The 17,708-nt window shown below is 34.9% G+C and overlaps 1 protein-coding gene and 9 non-coding genes across 11 annotated transcripts in view; 3 read left to right on the top strand and 7 right to left on the bottom strand.

The window, feature by feature from the left end:
• LOC136825713 (antifreeze protein Maxi-like) overlaps window positions 1–17,708 on the bottom strand; it is a 349,030-nt gene that overhangs the window by 137,851 nt on the left and 193,471 nt on the right. The window lies entirely within an intron of this gene.
• Window positions 790–861, top strand: TRNAH-GUG (transfer RNA histidin (anticodon GUG)). Its single transcript has one exon. It is a non-coding gene; the product is annotated as a tRNA-His (tRNA).
• TRNAH-GUG (transfer RNA histidin (anticodon GUG)) lies at window positions 3,610–3,681 on the top strand. The gene has a single exon. It is a non-coding gene; the product is annotated as a tRNA-His (tRNA).
• Window positions 5,966–6,037, top strand: TRNAH-GUG (transfer RNA histidin (anticodon GUG)). The gene has a single exon. It is a non-coding gene; the product is annotated as a tRNA-His (tRNA).
• Window positions 7,755–7,826, bottom strand: TRNAH-GUG (transfer RNA histidin (anticodon GUG)). Its single transcript has one exon. It is a non-coding gene; the product is annotated as a tRNA-His (tRNA).
• TRNAH-GUG (transfer RNA histidin (anticodon GUG)) lies at window positions 10,047–10,118 on the bottom strand. The gene has a single exon. It is a non-coding gene; the product is annotated as a tRNA-His (tRNA).
• TRNAH-GUG (transfer RNA histidin (anticodon GUG)) lies at window positions 11,080–11,151 on the bottom strand. The gene has a single exon. It is a non-coding gene; the product is annotated as a tRNA-His (tRNA).
• TRNAH-GUG (transfer RNA histidin (anticodon GUG)) lies at window positions 13,493–13,564 on the bottom strand. Its single transcript has one exon. It is a non-coding gene; the product is annotated as a tRNA-His (tRNA).
• On the bottom strand, window positions 14,491–14,562 carry TRNAH-GUG (transfer RNA histidin (anticodon GUG)). Its single transcript has one exon. It is a non-coding gene; the product is annotated as a tRNA-His (tRNA).
• TRNAH-GUG (transfer RNA histidin (anticodon GUG)) lies at window positions 16,048–16,119 on the bottom strand. The gene has a single exon. It is a non-coding gene; the product is annotated as a tRNA-His (tRNA).

The following is a 17,708-nucleotide window of genomic DNA, read 5'->3' as shown; positions in this document are numbered from 1 at the left end:
AGATGGCGTCTTTGTTAGTATTCTGTAGGTAAAGTTATGGTGGTTTACTGTGGCACAACTTGCGTGAATAACATGTCACTGTTATAGCAAGACTATAAAATAAATTTAATTCAGCGCGGTCAGCAGAAAACTATGGTTAATTTGAAACTGTTGATACGAGATGGTGTTTTAAGTGATTTTTTTATAGTTACTGTGAAAAAAGTAATTTTGCTTTAAAAAATAAAAGCATTCTTAGTAGATATTTCTTGTCAGACCAAAAGAATTTTATTTACACACACACACATATATATAAGTAAATATATTGATGTATGTTTATATATATACATATGAATATACACATGTAGGTATATATACATATATATATATACATATATATATGTATATGTATATGTATATATATATATATATATATATATATATATATATATACTTACATATATGTATACATATCTTTGTAAATATAATTTTTCGGGTCTGACAACAAATATCTGTTAAGAATGCTTTTATTTTTTTTTAAAGCAAAATTACTTTTTTCACAGCAACTATAAAACAATCATTTAAAACACCATCTCGTATTAACTGTCCCAAATTACCCATAGTTTTTTGATGACTATGTTGAATAAAATTTATTTTACAGTGTCGCTATGACAGTGACATGTTACGCATACAAGTTGTGCCACAATAAATCACCATACCTTTACCTCCACAATACTAACAAGGACGCCATCTCTCACGTGGACATCACACATAAACACTAATGTTGCATGAGTTGACTTTCACTTCCTTGCAGCCGTGATCGTATAGTGGTTAGTACATTGCGTTGTGGCCGCAATAACCCAGGTTCGAATCCTGGTCACGGCAAGAGGAACTGTGTAGTTTTAGTTTAAACATGCTTACCAAGAAATCAGCGATGACCTATATAAATTATAGTAAAGTCAGCAGCAAAAGTCAGTTTATTGAACTGTGGCTGCAGTAGCCTTGGTTCGAAACCTGGTTATGGCAAGTTGGTGCAATGAGGCAAAACTGTTTTTTTGGCAGAAATCAGTGCAAGTAAGTGTAATAAGACGATTATTAAGCTTCTTTTTCATAAAGTAGTTCTGTCTTATTCACATAGAAACCAGTCTATGCAGGGGAAACTGGCTATGAAAATTTTTCAGTATAATATGAAGAAGACCAAATATGAATGTACACTGCTATGCATGTTACTCTAGAAATTAAAGCAAGATAAGTATATATGTATAATAATATATGTATATGTGTCTCTCTCTCTCTTATATATATATATATATATATATATATATATATATATATATATATATATATATATACACAATATATATATAAGTATATATATATATATATATATATATATATATATATATATATATATATATATATATATATACATATACATATATATATATATATATATATATATATGTATATACATATACATATATATATATATATATATATATATATATATATATATATATATATATATATATATATATATAAGTAAATCAAGGCACAAAGCACAAACAACCCACCGATATTGAATTAACTTACAGGAATCACACATGATTAACTTATACACCATGACAAAGATTCGAACCTAAGCCTTGCAGGAAGCACAAAATGTCCTGACTAGGATTCGAACCTAAGACTTGCAAGACTGATGAGCTGGAAACAGTAATATTAGCTAATCAGCTGCTTACGATATCTAAATGAAAATGCCAAAGATATTCATCTAACAAACCTAGAATTCACAGGTTCTAATCCAGATGAAGGTAGTGAAGGTATCAGTTTATCAAACATTATTCCATTAAATATTTTGGAAGTTAGCTACTCCTTGGTAAAGTGAATATCACAGTAATCGTTTACTAGTGGCTTAATATTAGGTTATATGATAATTCAATATGTGAAATTGACATATATATATATACTCTCTCTCTCTCTCTCTCTCTCTCTCTCTCTCTCTCTCTTCTATATCTATATATATATATATATATATATATATATATATATATATATATATATATATATATATATATATATATATATATATATATATATATATATATATATATATATATATATATATGTGTGTGTATACAATGTATATTTTATATACATATACTGTAATAATACACACACACATATATATATATATATATATATATATATATATATATATATATATATATATTATATATACATATATATATATATAAAAATTTACATACATACATACTTATCTTGCTTTAATTTCTAGCGTAACATGTATAGCAATGAACATTCATTTTGGCCTTCTCCATATTATACTGAAAAATTTTTCATAGTTTTTTCTGTGTAGAGTGCTTTCTATGTAAATAAGACAGAAATACTTAATGGAAAAGAAGTTTAATAATCTTCTTATGACACTAACTTGCACTGATTCCTGCCAAGAAAATAAGTTAGTCTCATTGCACCAACCTGCCATGGCCAGGTTTCGAACCAAGGCTGCTGCAGCCACAATTCAATAAAATGACTTTTGCTGCAGACTTTGCTTAATTTATGGAGTCATCCGATTTCTTACCTATTCATATTTAAACCAAAATCTGCAATTCTCTTGCCGTGACCAGGATTCGAACCTGAGTTGTGCGGCCTGGCCACGCAATGTACTAACCACTATACGATCACACGGCTGCAGGAAGTGAAAGTCAACACATGCAACATTAGTGTTTATGTGTAACGTCCACGGGAGAGGTGACGTTTTTGTTAGTATTCTGTAGGTGGCAGTATGTTGATTTATTGTTGCACAACTTGCGTGCATAACATTGCACTATTATAGCACTTTGGTTGATTTGGGACTGCTGATACGAGATGGTGTTATAGGTGATTTTTTTAGTTACTGTGAAAAAAAGTAATTTTGCTTAAAAAAAGATAAAAGCATTCTTAGTAGATATTTGCTGTCAGACCCGAAGAAATATATTACACACACACACACACACACGCACACACACATATATATATATATATATATATATATATATATATATATATATATATATATATATATATATATATATAATCTATATAAGCATGTCTATATAAATAATATATATGGATATATAATTATTTATATATAAATATATATATATATTTATATATATTCTCTATATAAACATGTGTATATATATGTATATATATGCACATATATGTGTATAGATTATATATGAATATATATTTATATGTATTTGTATGCATATATATATACATACAAATATATATACATATACATGTATATACATATATATAATGTGTGTATGTGTGTGTTTGTAAATATAATTTTTCGGGTCTGACAACAAATTTCTACTGAGAATGCTTTTATTTTTTTTTAGCAAAATTACTTTTTACACAGTCACTATAAAAAAATCACCTAAAACACCATCTCGTATCAGCAATCCCAAATCAACCTCAGTGCTATAACAGTGCAATGTTATCCACGCAAGTTGTGTCACAATAAATCAACATGCCATCACCTCCAGAATACTAACAAAGACGCCATCTCTCCCGTGATTACACATAAACACTAATGTTGCACGTGTTGCCTTTCACTTCCTTGCAGCCGTGATCGTATAGTGGTTAGTACATTGCGTTGTGGCCGCAATAACCCAGGTTCGAATCCTGGTCACGGCAAGAGGGACTGTGTAGTTTTAGTTTAAGTGTGGTTAGCAAGAAATCAGCGATGGCCTATAAATTATAGTAAAGTCAGCAATAAAAGTCAGTTAATAGAATTGTGGCTGCAGTAGCCTTGGTTCGAAACCTGGTCATGGCAGGTTGGTGCAATGAGACTAACCTGTTTTCTTGGCACGAATCAGTGCAAGTAAAAGTAATAAGAAGATTATTAATCTTCTTTTCCATTAAGTTGTTCTGCCTTATTCACGCAGAAATAACTCTATGCAGAGAAAATGACTATGAAAATTTTTCAGTATAATATGAAGAAGACCAAATATGAATGTTCACTGCTGCGCATGTTACTCTAGAAATCAAAGCAAGATAAGCATATATGTATATGTATGTCTCGCTCTCTCTCTCTCTCTCTCTCTCTCTCTCTCTCTCTCTCTCTCTCTCTCTCTCTCTATATATATATATATATATATATATATATATATATATATATATATATATATATATATAAGTAAATCAAGGCACAAAGCACAAACAACCCATCGATATTGAATTAACTCACAAGAATTATATATAATTAACATATGTACGATGACAAGGATTCGAACCTAAGCCTCGCAGGGAGCACAAAATGTCCTGACTAGGATTCGAACCTATGACTTGCAGGACTGATACATTGGAATCAGTAACATTAGCCAATCAGCTACCTACGATATCTGAATGAAAAATGCCAAAGATACTCATCTACCAATCCTACAAGCAACAGGTTGTAATCCAGATCAAGACATCAGTTTATCAAACATAATTCCATTATTTTGGAAGTTAACTATTCGGGGCTTAAGTAAATTTCACAGTAATCGTTTACTAGTGGCTTAATATTAGAGTATACAATAATTCAATATTTATATTTTCTCTCTTCTTCTTTCTCTTCTCTCTCTCTCTCTCTATATATATATATATATATATATATATATATATATACAGAGAGAGAGAGAGAGAGAGAGAGAGAGAGAGAGAGAGAGAGAGAGAGAGAGAGAGAGAGAGAGAGAGAGACTTTTCTTTTGACACAGTATAATAGTATAATGTGTTGAACATGATGAAATGTCCGAAAATACTCTTTTACACAATATTTCTTATCTTTATTCGAAAATACTAGCATATGCCCTATTCGCTCACATAGAGCTTACTTCTTAATTCACCTGCAATAACCTTCAATAACGTTTACCTTCGATTTCAATAATTAATGGGCGTTGATATTGCTCTCGTGTGTATATTTAAAGATGGATCAAGGCTGAACAATCATGAGTAACTCGCAGAGTTTTGTTTGCTGTACAAATTAACTTTAATTATACTTGGCGTTCCTGATAAGAATAATGAAAAATAATTGCCAACACTAATTTTTAGTGACGAGTTAGTGGCTATTTATTTGTGTCATTCAGAATGGGTAACATTTCCATCTCTTCTACAAGAACTTATCTGCCATTTGTATTCTTTCCTATTTTATAATATTAAGCATTCCGTCTATGAGGCGTAATTAAATTTGCGCGAGGAAATATAGTTAGCAGAGGTCAATAAGCCTGAGTGACCTTTGCATATGGCGATACTATTAGTTAGAACTCTTTATGACAGGATGTGATAACATAACTTGTTTCCAGGCAGAGATAGGAAATATATTGTTGTACTATTCCCGTACTGATTGTTATTAGCAAGTGTTCTTTTAAACCTTTTTTAATGTTTCCCTCACTAGTTTTTACACTCATTACATTTTCAAATTTTTCCTCCTTTATTATTGCTATTTCTGTTTCATCTGATGTGCGCTACTTTGGTCAATAATTATTTCCTTCAGTCATGAACAGTATCGTGGTAGCTTTGACGGAAACAAAATATCTAACGAGGGACCTGAAACAGGATGAAATTTAAACTTAAACCAGACTGTTTATCTAAAAATAACTGAATATCGTTAACTATATGTGTAGAATATGTATAGGTGTGTGATGTAGACATTATTACACACACACACACACACACACATATATATATATATATATATATATATATATATATATATATATATATATATATATATATATATATATATATATATATATATGTATATATAAATATGTGTAAATATATATAATATAATTTATAGGTGTGTTTTTGCCGTGAAATATTGGTATTGCATCACTTCTGGAGCACTTGGAAAAACCTCATGTGAAAGCGAAATAATTTACAAGAATACCCGCCAACAATCAAGTGCTTACGTGCAACGATGCAAAGATCGTCCCTCGCAGCCGTGATCGTATAGTGGTTAGTACATTGCGTTGTGGCCGCAATAACCCAGGTTCGAATCCTGGTCACGGCAAAAGGAATATATACCTGTTTTCATGATGAAGTAGAAAACAGGGATATCACTGAAGTACAAATTGGCAACATGGGTAAGATAATTGAACTGTGGCAGCTGATAGACATGATTTAAGTCTTGGTCATCGCAAGGTAGGGCGTATTACATCATCCACAGTTCAATGTCCTGGTATTTCTTACAAATTGTACTTTTAGGTATATTGCTATTTCTTGATATTTAACATTTTTCCTTCTGAAAACCTACTTACAGTTAGCCATAGTGTCTCCCCACTGAAGAAGAAATATGGCACTCTGAAACTGTATGTGGATTTGAAACATATTTGTTCTCCAATTTTTTCTTTTTTTTAAGGTCCACTGAAATCCATGAAATGTGAAGGAAAGTGAATGAGGAAATTCTTTGCCAGATGTGGGATTCGAACCCACACTGGTTAGATGTAGGTTATTGGACAAGTTCTTTAAGCAACCTGCTGTGACTAGGATTACATCATAAGTTCGATATGGTTAAAGCTCGGTAATCTAGCGCACGAGACTGATTGCGCCATATTGTACATTATTACTCTAGAAAGCTAATATATCTTTTATTATGAAACGTCAAGTCCGTACCCAGGATTCTAACCTGGGTTATCACGGACACAAAGCAATGTACTAGCCCTACACAATCATGGCTACAAACAACGGGGAAGGAACATGGCTATTAAGAAGGGATACCTTGCACTTACGTGTTTGGTGACGTCTGTGCAAGTATATATATATATATATATATATATATATATATATATATATATATATATATATATATATATATATATATATAATGCGTGTTTTTGTATGTTTATGGAGAGAGAGAGAGAGAGAGAGAGGAATATGTCTACGTAAATACATTAATGTTTGTATGTAATCTTGATTACTGTCGGTTAATAGGTAAATTCCTTCATGCGGAATTCCAGCTGTGGTATTGATTGAAGCTCCGATACGCAAAGTTAACCAAGTAACTAAAAACACATAAGAGAGGTGGAAGAAGAAAAAAGATAAAAATAAAATGAATGAAAGAGAAGAGTAGGAAGACAGGGATTACACCAGCTTTAGAAGCCCCATAAGGGGCTGGTGCTGTCAGTGCACCTCGCGTGGGGCACTGTAGGCATTACTAGCTGCACACACACTTTTTAGCTTTCACTTCACCTCCATTTCCGCTGTCTGTCTTCAATCGTGCTGTCCACCTTCCCCAACCATTTCTTCTCAATGAACCCGTGGGGTTTTCTCCCTGGTCCACCTTTAGATTCCTGTGCTTCTTCAGCTCCTTTATGTCCTCAGTCTCTTTATCTTGTGGTCCAACTCTGAATCCCAGTTTTAGCTGTCTCGAGAGCTGAATGGTCGAAGTGCTCCAATGCCTGGTTTCACAGTCTAATTTCCATAAATCAGTCAATCAGTGAATATTAGAATGAATGCAGTGTAAAAAATACTTATTGCTTTTGGATATCTTTTCCATTCAAATCCTTCAAATGAGAATGAAAATAAATGAACAAATCCTGCGTCGGTGGTGAGAATCGAAACCGTACTGGTTAGATGTAGGTTCCTGTTCGTCTCATTATACCAAGTTGCCGTCACCATGATTGGAACCAAGGTTATTACGGTGACAAGTCGGTAAACTAACACTTGTTGTTAATTACCCCATATTTCTTATTGCTGCATATCCTGTATAATGAAACGTTACATCCACTTGCCGTGACCAGGATTCGAACCTGGGTTATTGCGGCCACAACGCAATGTACTAACCACTATACGATCACGGCTATGAACGAAGAGGATACTAGAGGTAACTGAGAAAGCAATGTATTGCATTTTATATATATATATATATATATATATATATATATATATATATATATATATATATATATGTATGTATGTATGTATGTATGTATATATAACATTTCTCATGTGCATAGTAATACGAATTAATATATTTTTATATCGAGGTCATCCAAAATAACAAATGAATAACTTGAAGTTGTAACAGTGATTCTGGTTTATTAGGTAAATATTTTGATTTTAATGTTGCTTCCATTTCATGATGAACTAGTTTTCATACTTACATTGTCATGCGCATGCTATTAGATATTATTACCAAGCAAATACGTAAACACGATACGTTTTGTAACTTCGAACAGATGTAATAATACATAAATTATCTTGGCAACCAAAACTCTAGACGTCAATTTAGTCATATCTTGAATGATTGGCTTAGAATCTCTTCAGACTTCCTGGACAGCGCTCAACCTCAGTCTTCGAAGCAGACAAATATTTAGAATTTCTCTCAACTTGACCCAAATTTGGTGGTATATAGGGTGGCAGCAGACCACATTGACTGTGGAGTAATAAATGTCAGCAAATTTACGCAAAATTGCACGACACTTTAACCTAGCTTTAGCTGGAAAGTTTAAAAAGAATACTTTACTTCCTATCATCACCTATTTCAACAAATGAATGTAGCATATCAGTCAAATTTCTCATTCAGATTTATTATCATAATTGCATGAGTATATCTGATAATGATTTCGGACCGCTTTTAAGCCTAACTACAGAATTGAGTCGCGTTCATTTTAATACAAACGGTTTGCTGGACGTCCAAAAAGGAATACAGTTTAATTACATACCTTCCCGAGTATGTGCTGCAGTTGTGTCGTTTTTCGTTTGACTTGGGTTCGTCGCAGCACAGAGTCATGGTATGGATTAGATTTTTATATTCATAGCCATCAGATTAAATTTGAAAGTAGGGTCATACACTCAGAGTTCGAATTTCGGACACAGAAAGCTCTGAGTTCACTTTTATTATGATAGAGAAAGAATGATCAAACAGAAATTAATGGACAGTTGGCAGTAAAAGTCTTCTTGTTCTGTGGTTGCAGTAATTTAAATCTGAACTATAATTACGACAAGAAAGGTCTATGAACCCAGGTCTCTCACGTGGAATTCGTGGGTGCCAACGACAGAGCCACAAAGGACACGAAATAGAGTTGAATCTAAGAACTTCCAAACTGCTTGACGAATTAACTAGAATAGAATAGACTAGAGAATTTAGGCCAAAGACCAAGCGCTTTGACCTATGAGGTCATTCAGTGTTGAAGCTGATATTAACAGGAAAAGGGTTTGAAGGGTGTAACAGGAGGAAAACCTTGCAGTTGCACTCTAAATCAATTGTTAGGAGAGACTGGAAAGTAAGATGGAAGAGAGAGATTATGATCGCAGGTACTGTGAAAGGAATGAAAAGGGTTGCGGCTAGGGACCGATGGGACGCTACCAAGACACTTAGGTAATGCCTGCAGTGCACCGCGTGAGCTGCACTAACAGCATTACTCACTAATGGAGGACGAATTAACCAGGTTGGTTGCACAGGTAGCATACTAGCAAATTTTGATTAGCTTCACGACCCAACAGTGACCCAGTTGATGGCATTTTCGTTTAAATTACCCCTCCTCAGTGAATAGGTTGGGAATTAACACACAGTCACAAGTGCAATGGATATAAATTTTACCTTATAATGGGTCGGGAAGTTTGGGAAAACTCACCAGGGCTAACTCTATAAAGTGCGGAGGATGTTCCAATTTATTTTGTTTGTTGCAGCTCATTTACTGATGCCTTCTCTTTCACATATGAGAGGTGACATGGAAATTTACCTCTATTCCGTAACTCTGTGTTGTTATCCAGAGGGGAGAAGACTTAATAACAGAAAACAACAATACACTTAAAGGTACAGTTTGTAACATATCCCAGGACATTCTATATTAGGAAACTTTCCTGGATCGACCTCGGGTCTCTCGCTAAAGAAGTCAGGTCACTGTTTGAATGTGTAACTTTAACAATTTTCCGTTTCCTAGCCGCTAACAAGTGGGAGAGAAACTAGGTGTGCAAGGCTTTCTGCGGTCGATTTGACTTTTCCAAGCACAACCCTTCATTCATTCCCTGTGCTTGCACGGAGAAACTCATCCGGGGGCAAAATGCTTTAACACCTCTGCCGTGACCAGGATTCGAACCTGGGTTATTGCGGCCACAACGCAATGTACTAACCACTATACGATCACGGCAACGCGAGATGTGATTGACAGGTGTCAATGAGCATTGATTTCTCGAGCAGATAAAGGAGGAATATCTTAGAGGAGGTATATTTTTTACATACTGCATATTATTTTTCTCTTGCTTGTATGTATCAGATACATAAATATATACATACATACCATATATATATACATATATATATATATATATATATATACTGTATATATATTATATATATATATATATATATATATATATATATATATATATATATATATATATATATATATATATATATATATATATATATGCTTGAGATGTGGATATCTTTGGTCTCCCGACTTTCTGTCTCTCTCTCTCTCTTCTCTCTCTCTTATACTTTATGTAATATATTAAAGAGAGAGAGAGAGAGAGAGAGAGAGAGAAAACATCTTGTGATGAGTATCTCTGATTTTAGAGTAGTTTACTACGCTGTGTTGTCACTGCAAGGAACCAGGATCGAGTCTGGGTCACTGCAAATTTGGTCTGAAGATTTTGTGAAATGTGCCGGTGACCACATCGTGGGGTGGTCCTAAGGACATTTACCTTCATGTTCTCAGAAAGTGTCTGGGAAAAATTCCCTATCCCAAGACCTTCTCTACCCTCGCTAGAATCCACCACAGTCAACAAACCACCAGGGACATAATACTCAATCTAGGACAATATGGCCACAAATGGCTTTTCGAGAAAGTACAAGGCATGTCCCACCAACCTGACTGACCTTGGATCTCTAATTGGTGAAGCCAGATCATTGGGTGTGTGACCTTGATAGCATTGCCTCTACTACAATAATGGAGGAGAGAGAAACAATATGCAAGTTCTTTCTTTCTACTCCATGTTTTCAGGAACTATCCTTTCCACTTTTCTGAATTAAATCTACAACTGTGTGCCTTCATGCAAATACCCACAGTGATAAAAATTCTCTCTTGACACAAAAAGTTTAATCACCTCTGCCGTGACCAGGATTCGAACCTGGGTTATTGCGGCCACAACGCAATGTACTAACCACTATACGATCACGGCAACGCGAGATGTGATTGTTAGTGTCAAAGAGAGTCGATTTATCAAGCAAATAAAGAGAGCGCGCTCTCGGGAGATGCATATTCTTGACATGTGATCTCTCTCTCTCTCTCTCTCTCTCTCTCTCTCTCTCTCTCTCTCTCTCTCTCTCTTATTATATATATAGAATAGAGTATTGTGACCAAAGGCCAAGCGCTGGGACCTATGAGGTCATTCAGAGGTGAAAGGGAGATTGAGAGTAGGAAGGTTTTAAACATGTAACAGGAGGAAAACCTCGCAGTTGCACTATGAAACAATTGTTAGGAGATGATGGAGAGTGAGAAGTAAGAAAAAGAATATGAATGGAGGCACAGTAAAAGGAATGAAAGGGGTTGCCGCTAGGGGCCAAAGGGACTCTGCAAAGAACCTTAAGTAATGCCTACATTCCACCTCATGAGGTGTACCTACGGCACTACCCCTCTACTGCAATATATATATATATATATATATATATATATATATATATATATGTATGTATGTATGTATGTATGTATGTATATATATATATATATATATATATATATATATATATATATATATATATATATATATATATATATTTTTTTTTTTTTTTTTTTTTTTATCTGTTACCAGAATACGCTCTGTTTGTGGACAATCGAATCTAGGATCAACTTTTATCAACAGCGTGTAATTAACATCCCATATTATATGATAAAGAGACATGATCGGTTAATAAATGAAGTGATTTCATTTTCAGAGACGTTGCTCCATTAATTGATTCTTTTTTTTTTGGTGGGGGCCGGGGGGGGGAAATCACTGATTTCGAAAGACATTCCACTGAAACTCTCAATAATAAAAAATTATGGCTTCCGGTGTCTCTCTCTCTCTCTCTCTCTCTCTCTCACCCACACACAGATTCTAAGTTTAAAATATTTGCGATCGATGCTATAATTAAACCCCAGGCTCGTTGCTGATAACTTATTTTCTTTTGAACAATGTATCGTCAAAGATATTACAATGACCTTTAGGTGGAAGACTTGCCAATTGAGATTCGACTTCATCCTATTGAGCCCTTTCATCATTTGCATACTTCTAATGATAAATCAATTAAGACTGTAATTTATTATTATCGCCCAAAACGCTTTGGAAGGGCAGTAATTAACGAATATTTCTTCCTTTTCAAAGACAGCCAACCTCCGCTAGTGCTGAGTAATGCATTCCGGATATGGTCCTTCACTCCTAAAGTTACTTTCCTATCTCTCCCAGCATCTAACCACTTGTTTCTCGTCACGAAGCCCACGTTCAGTAAAATTTTCCTGGAAATACATTCATAAAGCTTATGGTATTCCTGGTAACAAATAAACAGAATCAAAATGTTTAATTTTTTTATGTATAAATGCGCCTTAGTCGATTCAGGAGTTCAATAATGGACGAAATAACGTCTGTTACTATGCTTATTTGTGGAATCATACCCATATGCTGAGAATATATATATATATATATATATATATATATATATATATATATATATATATATATATATATAGTATATGTGTGCATGTATATATGTATGTATGTATGTATGCATGTATAAAGAACGCATCTTGTAATGAGTGGCACCCATTTCATTTGATTTAGACATTGTTATCTACTGACTTCAATTTGTTGCAGTGACTGTATAGTGGTTGAAACATTTTAATTTGAACGAAACCTTCTACGTTCAAGTTCTGGTCACAGCAAATTTGTTTCAGAATTTTAAGCTACTGCCAGCGTTCACATTATGGAAGGGATTTTTAAAATATCTTTTAGGGCACAAAGTTATGAGATCCTAGCCCTTCTCTACGAAGGGTATAACCCAATACAGATGGCAAACCACCAGGTTTGTAATTCATGACGAAATCATAAGGGTGTGGACGGGTTCTCAGGAAACGAACAAAACAAGTTTCCCTCTCTATCTAACCCCACCTGAGGTCGACGTTGGGTCTTTCACTGCAAAGGTGACACATCCCCATGCTTGTGATTGTGTGTGTGTGTGTGTGTGTGTCTGTGTGTATTCAAATAATTTTCAAACCGGTAAGGAATGGAAGAGAATCGGAGTGCACTAATCACACGCCCCCAATTATTTTACACTTTACACTGTCAAGCAGTGTGTGTGTGTCTGTGTGAATTCAAATAATAATTTTCAAACTGGTAAGGAATGGAAGAGAATTGGAGTGCACAAATCCCCCCATTATTTTACACTGTCAAGAACCCCCATTCCTTCTTTTGATACATACCTGTGCCTGTGTGTAAACACTCACAAAGACACAAAATTCTCTCCTGACGCAAAACGTTCTAACACCTCTGCCGTGACCAGGATTCGAACCTGGGTTATTGCGGCCACAACGCAATGTACTAACCACTATACGATCACGGCAACGCGAGATGTGATTGACAGGCGTCAATCAGCATCGATTTCTCAAGCAGATAAAGAGAGCGCGCACTTAGGAGATGCAGATTGTTCAGATGTGTAAATTTTCTCTCTCTCTCTATGTATTTATTTATTTATTTATATATAATACACATATATACCTTGCCGGGTAACGAAGCACTTAACTTTAATACCCCTTGCATGTAAGCTATTCCAAAGTTATGGTGAACAGAATTTTAAACGATATCTAAGGATTATTACTTGTGAACATGAAATCATGCGTGTACTGTCTAAATTAAAAAAGTATAAAAACATATTCACCTGTTACCTGAACGCTCAAACACTCATTTTGTATCCAACTGACTCTAGGAGCGATATTTACTTATCAACTGTGAATATCCCAAGTTATGAGAGAGACATATGATGGGTTAAATGAATGAATGAAGTGTTTCTTTTGTCTTACAAATGTTGCTTCGTTAATTGCGATTTTATTGGAGGGGGGGGGGGGTGGCGGGCGATCTCTGGATTCTGAAACTATTTACACTGAAGCTCGAAAAAAGAAAACTATTTCTAGGTTTCACAGAGAGAGAGAGAGAGAGAGAGAGAGAGAGAGAGAGAGAGAGAGAGAGAGAGAGAGAGAGAGAGAGAGAACGTATCTGGTTAGGAGTCTTCCCTTGTACCTAACTCAGACAAGGCTGGCTAAAAACTGATTTTGGCTTCTGAGACATCGCTGTGCTATCATAGTGAAGTGGGTAATACATTGACTTGTAACCAAACAGACCAGGGTCAAATGAATGGGACACAAGCAAAGTGCAGAGTGCACAAGGTCTTCTGTGGTTCATTTCACTTTTTCAAGCACATCCCTTCCTCCTTTCCCGATTGAAATCTTTATGTGCAAAATTCTCTTCTGACTAAAAATGCTTTATCACCTCTGCCGTGACCAGGATTCGAACCTGGGTTATTGCGGCCACAACGCAATGTACTAACCACTATACGATCACGGCAATGCGAGATGTGATTAACGGGAGTCGATGAGCGTCGATTTCTCAAGCTAATCAGATAAAGAAAAGACGTACGTGGGCGGGGCATATTCTTCAGATGCTAAATATTCTCTCTCTCTCTCTCTCTCTCTCTCTCTCTCTCTCTCTCTCTCTCTCTCTATATATATATATATATATATATATATATATATATATATATATATATATATATATATATATATATACCCCGCCAGGTAACGAGGCACTTATCAATTTTAATTACCGCTGGACGTGAGCTATTCCCAAGCTTTAGTGAAGTCGATATTAAACGATATTTGTGGGATAATATTTGTGAACGTAAAGCACGCATGTATAAGTGATGAAAATATAAAAATATATTCGACTGTTTCCTGGACACTCAAACAGTCATTCTGTGTCTAGTCGACTCTAGGAACGACTGTTATTAATAGGATGTGAATAACATCCCGAGAGTTTTTTTCGTATAAATACGGCTTCGTTAATTGCGATTTTTTTTTTAGGGGGGGCGGCGATTGCTGGGTTCTGAAACGATATCACACTTGACCTCGTAACAAAATCAATTATGGCTTTAGGTGTGTGAGAGAGAGAGAGAGAGAGAGAGAGAGAGAGAGAGAGAGAGAGAGAGAGAGAGAGAGAGAGAGAACGCATCTTGTTAGGAGTCTCCACTTCTCCTGATTGAGACAAGCCTAGAAACTGATTTTGCCTTCTGAGATAACGTGTTGTCGTGATCGTTAAGCGGCCAATTATTGAGTTGTAACCTAGAGACTCCGGGTTGCAAAATCCTGAGTTGTACGCTAGTATTGCACCAGCCCCGGTTTTTTTTTTTTTTTTTACATGCCCCTGCGGTTAGAATAGGTTAACCCCTAAATCTTTCCTAGTGCTTTTGGGTCTGGGAAACAATGAGAGTGTTTCCAAGAAAATTCCATGGTTAGTTCTTAGGATATGACGTCCCACTTTTTCTCAGGGGAAAGGACCCTGTGCTCGGTTACATCTTGGGAAAATGCCTCCAGGTTCAAGTCCTGCTAACCGCAGATTTGGCAGAGAATTTGGTGTCGTTGTCATTGTCCACATTGTTCAGGTGGAGGCTCCAGAGGATATTAGCATTCTGGTTCTCTGCAAGTTTTTTGGGTTGTTCGTCACAGACCTCCTTCACCGTGGCTATAACCGAACACAGTTCACAAACCATCAGATACCTAATGCACTATTTAGTCAGAAAGGTACAATCTTGTTCTCTGGAAATAACAAACAAGACACTAGCTGGCGAGATATTCGTGTGCGTATGTGTGTGTGTGTCTCTACATGTGCGCACGCATATTTTCATGCCGCTAAGGAATGAGAGGGAAGCAAAGTGCATAAGGCCTCCTGTACTTTATTTCACTTTACCAGTTGAAATGTCTACATGCCTGTTCTTCCCTGTAGACATTTATCCAGGAGCAAAATTCACCCAGACACAAAATACTTTATCAACTCTGCCGTGACCAGGATTCGAACCTGGGTTATTGCGGCCACAACGCAATGTACTAACCACTATACGATCACGGCAACGCGAGTTGTGATTGATAAATGTCAATCAGCATGATTTCTCAAACATATTAAAGGACGTTCATAGGAGATGCACATTCGTGAAATGTGTACTTTTTCTCCCTCTGTATCTATCTATCTATCTATCTATCTATCTATATAATCATACATATATATATATATATATATATATATATATATATATATATATATATATATATATATATATATATATATATATATATATATATGTGTGTGTGTGTGTGTGTGTGTGTGTACATATATATACACACACTATATGGTTATATATATATTTTTTTCCTTTTTTTTTAACGTGCTTTTTTCCCATTTGTATGGGGTAAGCACGATGCCTTCTTAATAAATATATTGTATATAATATATATATATATATATATATATATATATATATGTATGTATGTATATATGAGAGAGAGAGAGAGAGGGAATTTATAGTATCAAGAATATGCAGCTCATTAAAGCATCTTTTCCATATCTGCCTGAGAAATGGATGCTCACTGACACCTGTCAATCACATCTCGCGTTGCCGTGATCGTATAGTGGTTAGTACATTGCGTTGTGGCCGCAATAACCCAGGTTCGAATCCTGGTCACTTCAGAAGTGTGAAAATGTTTTTAACGGCAGAAGAGAATTTGACGTCTGGATATACTGTATATATATATATATATATATATATATATATATATATATATATATATATATATATATATATATAATATATATATATATATATATATATATATATATATATATATATATCTATCCACTTGGTCAGATTCACTGTCTATCGATGTTTCTAAACCAGGTTATGGTTCTAATCCTGCTGGGGACGAAGCACTTATCAATTATGGTTACCCTAGCTGTAAGTTATTCCCAAGCAAAAGTAAACGGGATATCAAACGATATTTGTCGCTTAATATTTTCGAGAATAAAATCAAGCGCATATAAGTGACGAAGATATAAAAGTATATTCAGCTGTTATCTGGACACTCAAAACAGTCATTGTGTCCAGTCGACTCTAAGAACAACTGTTATCGGTTGGTTGTGAATAACATTCCAAGTTATGGGAGAGAGATATGATATGTTAATGAATGAAGCCTTTTTTTTTTCTATAAATGCTGCTTCGTTAATTACGACTTTTTGGGAGACGGGGTGGGCGGGCGACCATCGTTTCTGAAAAGATATTACTTAATAAAAAAAGAAACTATGGCTTTAGGTGTCAGAGAGAGAGAGAGAGAGAGAGAGAGAGAGAGAGAGAGAGAGAGAGAGAGAGAGAGAGAGAGAGATATTCTAAAATATTTGCGATCGTTAATGATAGCATCTTTTCTTTTGAATAATGTAACATCAAATACATTACAATGACCTTTAGGTGAAGGACTTACCAATTAAATTTTTATCATTATCTTATTACGTCCTCTCATTATTTGCATACGTCTAATGAAGAATCAATCCAAACCGAGCCAAAAACAAAGTAATTATCTTTCTCCCAAAATACTGAGGAGAGATATTGATAAACGAAAGTCACATTCCTGCCCCCCCCCCCCACACAAAAGAAAAGCTCATCACTTGTT

Source organism: Macrobrachium rosenbergii, chromosome 39 (assembly GCF_040412425.1).
Source record: "Macrobrachium rosenbergii isolate ZJJX-2024 chromosome 39, ASM4041242v1, whole genome shotgun sequence".
Lineage (NCBI taxonomy): Eukaryota > Metazoa > Arthropoda > Malacostraca > Decapoda > Palaemonidae > Macrobrachium > Macrobrachium rosenbergii.
Note: the sequence above shows the minus strand (reverse complement) of the source record. Positions and strands in the feature narration are given on the sequence as shown.